We start from the raw sequence: 10,536 nt of genomic DNA on the forward strand, positions 1-10,536 counted from the left end.
CCGAGACTGCTGGAGAGTCCGTGCTGCCCACGGACCGCTACAAATGAGGCCCGCCACCCCCGTCTCCATATCCCTAGCGGCTGCATGCCGCTATTGGCGCAGCTTGCCTGCCACTCCTTCGTGCCTTTCACCGCGTGCGTCATATGGCGCGCGGCTGAGAAGTCCGCCTCCTTGACACATCCGTGGGCATCCCCCGAGCGATTCTCTCGGCCTCGCCCTGCCCCTGCGCATCCCGTCCACCATGATGCGCACCCCCTCAGGCAACCCCGGCCATATCAGTAGGCAGTGAGTGCCAGGTTGGGATACGCTCGAGTTGCGCTGACACTCTGCCCGTCATGCAAATGGTGCCACTGCCGCAGGTTGCTCCGACACAGCGCCATCCAGGACCCAACAGCGGACATTAGTACCGATACATCGCACCGACCTGCGCAATGTTCTGTGGGTCCTTGATCCTGCCACCGCCAGAGGTGCTTCGGCGCATTGGCAACGATACAGAGGGAGGGGGGCTGCCTGGCTTCTTCACACAGTGCGGGGAACTGGGGTCTGATGCTCTGCTGAGGTGTGCCACGTCATTGGGGATGCGTGGTAGAGCAGATTCCCGCCTGATGCTCGTATTCGAAATGACGTGTTTAGCAAACGCGACAGCTCTGCCTCACCACCCCCTCTTTCATATCGAAACACCTTTGACTGTCGCATGTTGTTGTTCAGCTTGCCAGCATGTACAGCCCGCTTCGAGCTGCTTGTGCCACTCTTCCCCATTTTCCTGCCTCTTTCGTTATCGTCCACATTCACATCCCTGAGCTCATCACCGCTTGTGTCCGAATCTATACATCCGCCCAGCAGGCGGCGATTTCAAGGCACTTCTTTTGTCTCTCTTTACGTCACCGGCTGCCGTGGTGACCAACCATGCAACGTGCGACGGACGAGCCGCAGCTGTAGCGTGCATGAGCGATGTCTCCCCGGGCAATGCTGCGACGAGTTTAGAGCCCACCCACGAAACGCCCGTGCCACCGCTGGATTGACGGTCTTCTCGATTTGAGCGAGCGAAGTGCGGGGCTCTCACTGATCTGTCTGATAGCCTCATCGAAGAGAAGTCCGCTTAGCTCTGTCGCTATGTGGGCTTCACGTGCGCGTCACATTTTCTCTCTGGGGCCCCCTGTCCTGGAAACGATGGTTGTTGGTGCGGCTCCTTCGCTATTACTGTTGCGCACCCCCAACAGGGACTCCACAATGATGCAGCAGTGCGTGGTGGGTCTGTGCCTGGGTACCCACTGGAGTACTGGGGGCGGGCTCTGCGTATCATGTCCGCGCTTGCTTCCTGGAGATGCTGCTCTTCAACAGCGTTCTTCCGCACACTGAGTGTGCGTAGGGTGTGGTCCTCTTCGGTTCTTCGAACGGCTGTGCTCTCACCGAGGGAGGCGTGCTGCCGCTTCTGTTCCCGTGGGTGCTATGCCTGGTTCTGTTTCATGGACGACGCCCCCTCTGTTTTCCGATCTGTGCGGTGGGCAGCAGTAATGTGTACGAGACGCAGTATGTTTGTCGCACAGCCGAGTTGCCTCGCCTGCTGCCACGCCAAGTCTGCTACCTCTCTCCGACCTGCAGCCGCGTCCTCTCTGTCCGTCTCTCTTTGTGCCACACGAAAAGTGCGATCTGAAGGCGGGATGGACGCTTGTTTTCTTTCGCCGTTGCATCGGCGACTGCTGTTGCTGTGACTGTGAGGGAATCGGATGAGATGCAACAGCGAAGCCTGCAGAGAGAGAAGCACCACCGTCGGCCCACTCTTGGCACACATTGCTGAAGTTCTCCTTCTGCTTGCACTCGCCGCTCGCTCGTTGCTCCGTCTTCTGGCCCTATCACCAACATCCTTTTCGTCGTTTGCCCTGCCTCGGTGCTCGTCTCTGTCGTTCGACTTCCCCCACGATTCGCGTTTCTCGAAACTCCTGCATCGTCATCCCCCTATTGACCTGACAGTAGGGAGGGTGCCTTTTTTCACTGCACGTTGGGAGGTGATCCACAATGACCTCATGACATACGAGAGGTACCGGCGCACCGACACTCAGCCACACCACCTTCTTGGCGCCTTGACAGCCGACACCCTTGCCCAAATGCTGGGTTGTGCCCGGGCAGTCGCACTGTTTGGAGTCGCCTACAGTGTGTCCGCCTACTGTGCGTTTGTACGCCGAGGTGACCGCAGGCGCCGTGAGCGGCGGGAGTCTGCCGTCCACAACGCTGGCGAGGCCCGGTTACCCTTGAGCTGCGGAGCATCTTGCCAAACGCGTCGGACGGTGGAGCGCGCGAGTCGGCGATTGCCACTACACGGCAGCCCCTAACACCTGTAGCGCAGAGTATTTTCTGGGTCCACCGCTACGCAGCGGCAGCGTCGCGCACTGCGGCGAGCGCCACACTTCCACTTTGGTCTTTGAAGCCGCCGGAGGGCATCTCGACTCAGAGAATCGAGCCCTCTTCTCCACCGCAGGTCCCGCTACGCCGCGGAAGCTGTGTGACCTTTGTGCTGGCGTCTGCGGGCTCCCCACGCTCCACTTCATCGGCACTCCTCCACCCCGACTTAGCGTGACCATGGCGCGCCCTCGCTTTGAGGTGCTAATCATACTGGACCCCGCGGCTGCTTGCCACCCTAGGCAGCCCTCTCTGCAACTTCGGGGTTCGGCGTTTGCCGCTTGCTGTGCGGCGTCGAGTTCCCGTGCTGCGCGGATTTGCACAGTCTAGTGGCGCTGGCAGGTGCGCCCCCCTTGTGCACGACCATTGTCACCGACGGCGCAGTGGATGGCATCGGCAGCAGTGATGAGTGCACACTGCTTGAGGCTGTTGGCGGCCTCGGTGCGTGTCAGCAGCTCGAGGCGGTATAGTTTTGGCGGTGCACCGCTCTCCCGAATGTCGCTCCGCTTGCTCCGTGCACGTAGCGCTGCGTCACGGCGGTAGTACACTGCGCAGTGCGCAGCATTCAAAATCTCGGTGAGTGTGGGGAGCTGGCGGACGTGCCACCCTCAATCGGTGCACCGCGCGGCGAAGACTAGCACAACCGGCAGGCGACCAGCAGCTACAGAGCCCTATTGAAAAGCATAGCTGCATCGACAGCATTGACGGGCTTGGCAAGTGTGCGCTGCCGGAACGCGCGAATGTGAGCCAGTGCTGAGGACCACGTAGTCCTATACCCCACGGGTGGGCGCCTTCAGAGTCATGACGATGAACCCCATCGAGGGTGGGATGAACAGCATTCATTCCCAGCGCACATGAGCTGCGCTGGAAAGCATGAATATCTCCTCCTGCCTGCGACTACGCAGCTTTTCACGTCTAGCCGCCGCATATTGGTTGACATGTGTGATGGCACAGAGGAGCCGCACTGTTGCCAATGCCTCCTCCTGTCGCACCGTCACTTCCTCCCCCTCCTCGTGCGGCTGGTGAGCGGTATGTTTCAGCAAGAAAGGTGAAGTGTGTAGGACGATAGCCCTGTTGCGTGCATGTTGTTCCGTCCCCAGGCCGTATTGCTGCATGTTGTGCCGCGTTTCCGCCGAGCTCCCCCGAGGAAAAGGGCAGCTGCGCTAAAACGGAGCGCGGGAGCTGCTTGAGGATCGCTGCGGCAGCTGGGCCACTTGCGCCGTTGGTGAAGCACAGTCTTTCTGTCTCATCTCCAGCGGCGTTCCCGTGCTCCACACCCAAGGGGTCCTCCCGATGCCGCGGGATTGCGTCAAGGGTGTCGTCTGCTTCGCCCATCAGACGAAGGCACTGCATCCGCTTTTCCGTCTGCACGCCCCGTGTGGCTTACAACGTACTGCGTTGCTGTCTGAGCGCCAGGGAGTGTGCCGCCCTCAACTGTATCGGCACACGGGATTGGGCGCTGAGCGGTGTGTCGCTTATGACACCCTGCTTGCGTGGTGGACGAGTGACGATGCTGTCTCCGCTGCTCGCTGAGCGCTACAACTCGACCCCCTTGTCCTTTCTTGCGCGATGGGGGGGACGCCTGCATCGCTTTGCAATAGGGCGTAGACGACAAACGTGCTGACCCCGTTTCCCCCTTTTCACGGAGCCGACGTGCCTCAACTCTCGTCGAGGCTCTTTTCATGCTTCACCTCACTGGCTGGAAAATGGATGACGCGAATGTGCCGTGGTGTGGCGTCCCCCAATGCGCTTCGCGCGCTTTCTGCTGCAAGCACTGTGTGTGTGTGTGTATACCGGGAAACTGCACTGAGTGACCAAGGGCCAAGAGGAATCTAGCCGACTAGGCTCCCTGTCGTGAACGGGACTATGATGCAGAGTGGCCCTTCGCTCTTCTTTGTTGTCCTCCCCTCACCTCTCTCGTCTTCTTTCCCAGTCACCAGCGCCGTTCCTCACTGCATCACACTGCAGCGCCCATGCTCGACGCCCTCAGCCTTCTTGAGGAGATTCAGGGCAGCTGTGTAGGAGGTGAGTGGAAGCTCGAGCGCCAACGTAACCCTCGCCGAGTGCTGACAGCCATTGGTGGTGACCCTTTGGCACAGGCGATCCGTTTGGCGAGCAGCCAAGCGCACTCCACCGTGTGGGCGGTGTTCCCGGCGGCGTGTGTGTTGGCGGAGGCCAATTTCAAGGCAAGCAGAGGTACGTGTTTGGACATGCACTGCTCATCCAACAAGCATCGGCACACGTTAAGGCACGACACATCTGAGCCAGCCTCTGTGCCGAGTGCGTTGTGCATTGCATGGTGGCTGAGGAAGTGTGGTCTGCCCTGGTAAATTAGTAGCGGTCCTGCATTGTGTGGTGCTATACGCGCCTTGCCGGATCTGCGATCAAGACTGCTGCTGATATCCCTGACACAGCAGTCGCCAGGCTGCGCTGCAGCACGCAGTGCTTCTGACGCGGACGCTGATGTCGCTGCCGATCGCGACGAATGTGACTATGACGGTGGCATCTCCCCCCTCCCCCAAAAGTGTGTGCTGTTCGGCCAGCTTGACGACACTGCGGTCAGCCGTGAGCTCCAGCTTTGGCGGAGGGTATATCCCACCGGGCTGCCCCATTTCCGTGTGCTACGTTTTCATGGCTTCACCGCTGACGCCCTCTCAGCGATGCCACGATTGCCGCGCATGGCGAATCTTTCGATCAGTGGCTTGCACTGAGTGTCTCTCAATACGTGCGACTTCGCGGCCACCGGCAATGAATTCGTGACAGTCGCCAGCATCGACATGTGCCACACCCCAACATGTGTGCTCTGCTCACTGTGCACAAGCCCCCCATTCCCGGGCACGGCTCACAGGGGCATCTTCACTGAGAGAGACCTGCGCTGCGAAGAGTGCTGTGCGACGTGTCGAGCAGCCAGAAGGGTGCTCCCAGCTGGACAGTATTGATGCTTCCAGCAATCCTCTCCTGGCTAGTAGTGTGTCCCTCACAGAGTGGGGGTTTCTAACACGGTTCGGCGCGACTGCCTGGCCCGTAGGTAGCACTGAAAAGGGGGAGTCCCTCGACTTTCCAGATTGGGGGTACCTTAATGCCACCGCTTGCACGACTCTTCGCAGTGTTGCACAACTGTCGGGGAGGGGGGAGCGGCGGCGCATCCCCAAACGGCACTGGTTCTCTGGATGGTCTTCACACCACCGAGGCCACTCATCACGTGCTCTCTGCTAGAGTCCTTCGGGTGATACAAGCTGCGTGGACTTGGCAGACCTTCCCCTACTCGCAGCTACGCTGCGCTTTGGAACGGTTTGTACCATCTCTTTTGAAGTGCAGAACCTTGGGGGACTCGCTTGAGGCCGCCAGCTTGCGCTGGCGGATGGCAGAGGCTGTACAAGGCTGCTGAACCGGGCACCCTTGATGATCTCGTGGCCTGTTCGCGACTGAGAGTCCTCTGTGCTGACGGGTGCTGTGGGCGTCGTGCTTTTCCAAACTGTGCTGCGAAAGGTGTGGTGTGCGCCGCGTCCACGGAGCTAATAAGTGATCCTGCAGCGGTCCTTTGGATTTTCATGGCAACCCAGACTTCCACGGTCCTCCCCTCATTGTAGGTGCTCTGCGCCTGCCGAAGACGAGGTGGTTGCCGGCATCGAGGTGCGCGCCAGCGACGGTCTTTCGGCATGTGCACGCTTGAAAACGGTGGGCATCGATGGGTGCTTTTAGCTTCGCCATCTTCCCCTTTCTGGCAGGCGCAACGCACCTGCGTGCCACCTTTGTAACGGAAGCTGGCGCATACACCTCGGAGAGACTCGACACGCGCCCCCCGAGCCCGGGGAAGTGTTCTGCTGTCACTGTGCGGGGCTGTGCCTGATCTCACCCCTGTGGAGGCGGCCCAGCGGTCGGATTAGGCGCACGCATCAAGGGGTGCTGCGTGCCGCATCGTTACTTTTGACTACCAGCTCACCGCTAGAGCGCCTGAGCCTCGACAAGTGCATAGGGTGTGGACAGCGTCGCCCCTTTGACCGGTACACAGAGTTACAATATGTCAGTGACGCAACCTCTAGCGTGCGCAACGTGGAGGAGCTGAGGCTATGCGTTCTCTTCGCACCCATTTACGTCAAGTGTTGAAAGGGAGTCCGCGCCGTGTCATCCTTCGTCGAGGCCTCTCCCCCTTCGAAAGGCCTGGATGCCTTCTACTCCCCTCATTGGTGCATTGACAGACTTCATCAGTGCTCTCCTTGGAAGAAGGCTGCTTTCTTCCACACCCTGTGCGACACACCGCGGCCTTTCTACACTGGCAAGGGCATCGCAGTTCCGAAGTGTCGAGGTCAGGCGCAATGGCGTCGCCAGCATGCGTCCTCTCCCCAGATGCCTGCTGTTGGAGTGGGTCTCTGCCCGCCGATGCACGAAGTTTCACAACCCTACATCGCTTGCCGATGTGCACACAGTACACACTGTGGATGTGCACGAAGCAATACCTACAACTGTCTAGGATAAACAAAGCTTTGGGACTTCCGCGAGAGGGGCAGCCTTGCGTCGCCCACAGATGCCGCGCATGCGATCGAAGCCGTGGCGTCCAAAAAGGGGAGTGGGAGTGGAAGGGCATCCTCCCTGAGCCTTCTCAGTTTCCCGAACTGCCATTGTCTCGGTCCTGCGCGACGCGATAGGCACCTATAAGCGTTTTTTCCCGTCCCCTTCCCGTTTCCTATGGTGAGGAGCGCAGCCACTCCCCATGCAGCATCATGCACTTCACCGTTGCGGTGCCGTTGTTTGCCTTGTGACGTTCTCCCACTCTCTTCTTGACCGACCTGGTAAGGGGTTTCTGCCCTGAGCAAGGACTAGTAGCGAGTACGTTGCGTGAGCTGCGCAGCAAAGACACATAGATCGTGCACTGCTATTCACCGCTCTTTTTTTTTCGTTCTTCGATCCCTTTCCGACTCCCGCGTCGTCTTGTCGTTTCTCTTTTTCTGTGGCACCATCGGTGGGCGTGTCACCGCGACTGTGGAGTTACCCGCACACATACACACCGCGTGTATCACTTGGAGGGGTCTCACGTCACCAACCGGATGCCCATCTGCCGCGTTCTCGTCTCTGCTGATTTGACCTCCCGCGTTTTTCTATCCCCCTTCGCCAGTGGATCCTCCGTTCGATTTCCTATTCTCTTTCGCTCTGACAAGGTCACTTGTGCGCTCGTGTGCTTTCTGCTCCGGCCCGCCTTGTGCCCAACCGCCTTGGTTGCATGGCGATGCTTTTTTTCCTCGGTTCGCCACTGTGGTAGCGCGTGGCACTGTGCGCTTCTTTCCTCTGTGCTCTAGTTTTCTCTCCTCTCCCACCAACCGTGTTGTCGGGAGATTTAGGCGGTGTGTTGCCGTCTGTGTTCCCTCCTCTGCTGGGAGCAGTGATGCTGTACGCGATGGTTTGTCGACTGGAACAAGAGCAACTTTGCCAACGCTGCTTATCGTACTCTATGCGGTTCTTCCCGGCTGTCGAATGCGTTCTCCACCCGTTATCTTGCAGGGAAACAAACACGGCTCGCCCTCGGTTGCGCGCCACTCCGCGGAGGAGTTCTGGGGACGCTATGCGGCGCGCGGAGAAGGTCCCCCTCGGCGAAGGGGTCGAGCACAAGAGCGTCGCGATGACGCCTTTGTGCACGAGGGCGCTGCTGCTGGTGTGCGCCATGGCCTTGCCGGCCTCGTGCGCTCTTCGAACTGCACCGCCATTGGTTTTCATCCTCGAGCGCCACGAAGGGCACCGTCCCTCACTTGATCGAGCTCAACTCTGCCAGCTGCATGTCATGGCGTGTGCCTGTGGGCTCTTCTTGATGGACTTGTCCGGGCATTTCTCGCCTCCTCGATCTCCACACCATGTGCGCCTGCACGCCCACAGACGCACAACCCCGCTCTCTTCCAGCGGTGCTCAACGTGCCGCTCGTCTCCTCCACTGAAGGACTGCCTGTCGTCGTCCCTTTTGTGCTCCCACTGCCGTCACTGGCTCCCCGCTGCTCCACAGACCTTGTACCGCATCCTCTTCTTCGCGTCGGCGGGATACCACACCCATCGAGACGGACGCTGTACTTTGCAGAGTGACGCAAGCCCACCGTGACTTGCTCGACTTGGACGACTACAGGACGAGCGAGGTGCGCAGTTCCTTGGACTCGTCGGAGGGAGCTCTGCTGGTACAGCTGACCTACTGTGTGTCGGCACACGCCCACCTGACAGTGTTGGCGGCGCTGTCTCGCGCGTAAGTGTATGCGGAGCAGCGGGGAGAGTACTGCATGGAGTGCACCACCATCACTTTGACGGGAGACGTTGTACGCGACACAGTGGGCTTGGCTGATGCCTTGTCAAACCCGGAGAATGCCATCCAGCACACCAGCTGGTGGCTGGGAAAGCGTGCGTTGGCTCTGACTGTGCGTGGGGTGTGGGTGCAGTGCGTGCGATACTCGCCGCTCCGCCTGATAGGGCGTCACACCTGCTTCTGTTCGAGGTGGCAGATGGTGAGGCTGCCACAGCTCTCGGCGTCAACCAGCGCGCGCTCCTGCAGCTGAACGAGAGCGTCACTCATGTGAGAGTCACGTGGTACGGCACAGTGCAGTCCCGGCCAGGATGACCCAACGCCGCACGCGCTGCATCAACGACTGCCGCGAGGCCCGTTTGCGGCTCACGTCTCAGCTGCTCGCATGGAAGAGCCTCGTCGTGTGTGGTCCCCAAAGAGTGACCCCCCACCTTGAGGAGTTCATGAGTACCGCCCGCCTAGTTGGACTTTCTGTCCGGGGGGTCTTCGATTGAGGAAGCCTCTGACTTTCATCGATGCGTACCACTCACGCAAGCTTGCTTTGGCTCACCTCAGCAGCTGAGGGGCCACGCACCGCTGACACGAGCGCGGCGCCTTCGCATGGTCGTCGCCTGTGCGGGCTGCATGGGCAACAGTGAAGGGTGGAAGACTTGACCCGTGCTGGAGTCTGTGGGGATCCGTGATGGCGGGTGCCTGGAGAGCCTTGCCGTGCTTGCAGCGGGTGCACCGGCGATGACCGTGCGGAATCTACACCAGTGGGAGTGGTGTACGCAACATCGGTGCCCTCAGCAAGTGCCGTGCGCTGGAGCTCGCCAACTTCAGCCACTGGGGGCAGCTGCAGAGCACCCTGCCGCTTGCGGGATCCGCAAAGCTGCACAGTATCGTTCTTTCCTCGAATCGAATGTCTCTATGCGGTGCCATGCCGGTACACGCGGCGCTCTATTGCATAGACTAAGCGCGAGATCCGGAAGCCCCCTCTGCACTGCCTCGCTTCCGCCTCTTCCAGTCCTGATTGATTATTCTTGCTGTTCGTTTCTCCCTCTTCTCCCCACCCTCCCGTGCTAGCGAGTGGCACGTGCCGTGTCCACTCTGAAGGTGCACTCAACGTTCGCGGGTGCAGTGCCACCCTCGGGCGTTTTCAGGTACCATGCGCTCCGCGTCCCCCCACGCTCCTGCGTTCACTTCTGCAGTGAGCGACTGAGAGGGGAGCGCACCATTCGAGCACCGGGCTCCCTACGTGTGCTGTTACTCCTCCTCGTTATGCCTGGCCTCAAGCGTCACAGGAGGTGCCAGGACGCTTGCCGCTCCTCTGCTGCGCTGTATAGGCGGACTAGGCGCCCCCAAGCTCCGTTTTCGTATCCCCCGAGAACCCTTTGTCTTGCAGGCGTGGAATCGGTATTGCAGGCGTCGCGTTACCCTCCCCCCCTCCTGTACTGCCGCAGAACCGGCGTTGCTCCAAGGAGCAGATGCAATCCCTCTTCAAAGGCTATCGAGTGGGTGTGCAGCGTCCGTGACGGTGCGTCTCGCAGGCCACAGGGGGTCGTGGCAGCCATCCGTGCTGGTCCAGCTCCGGCAGGCTCTTCGCTTCACGCAAGGCACCGCTCCCACCACCTTTGCTGCGATGCCGACCAATACGCATGTATTCACGTGTGTGTGTGTGTGTGTGTGTGTGTGATCATCATCCCCTGGGAAGTGCAATGGTGGTGTGCGCATCACATTGTGCAGGGGAACACTGATATATCCCCCCTCCAACTGGATTGCGCGCGGGCTCGAACGTGACAGTCATCCCCTTGGACCTCTGCGGTCGGTGCGGTGCATCCCTTGGTGAAGCTGCAAGTCCCAACTCTTGTGGACGGTTTAGGGGTG

Source organism: Leishmania braziliensis, chromosome 29, assembly GCF_000002845.2.
Source record: "Leishmania braziliensis MHOM/BR/75/M2904 complete genome, chromosome 29".
In the NCBI taxonomy this organism is placed as follows: domain Eukaryota; phylum Euglenozoa; class Kinetoplastea; order Trypanosomatida; family Trypanosomatidae; genus Leishmania; species Leishmania braziliensis.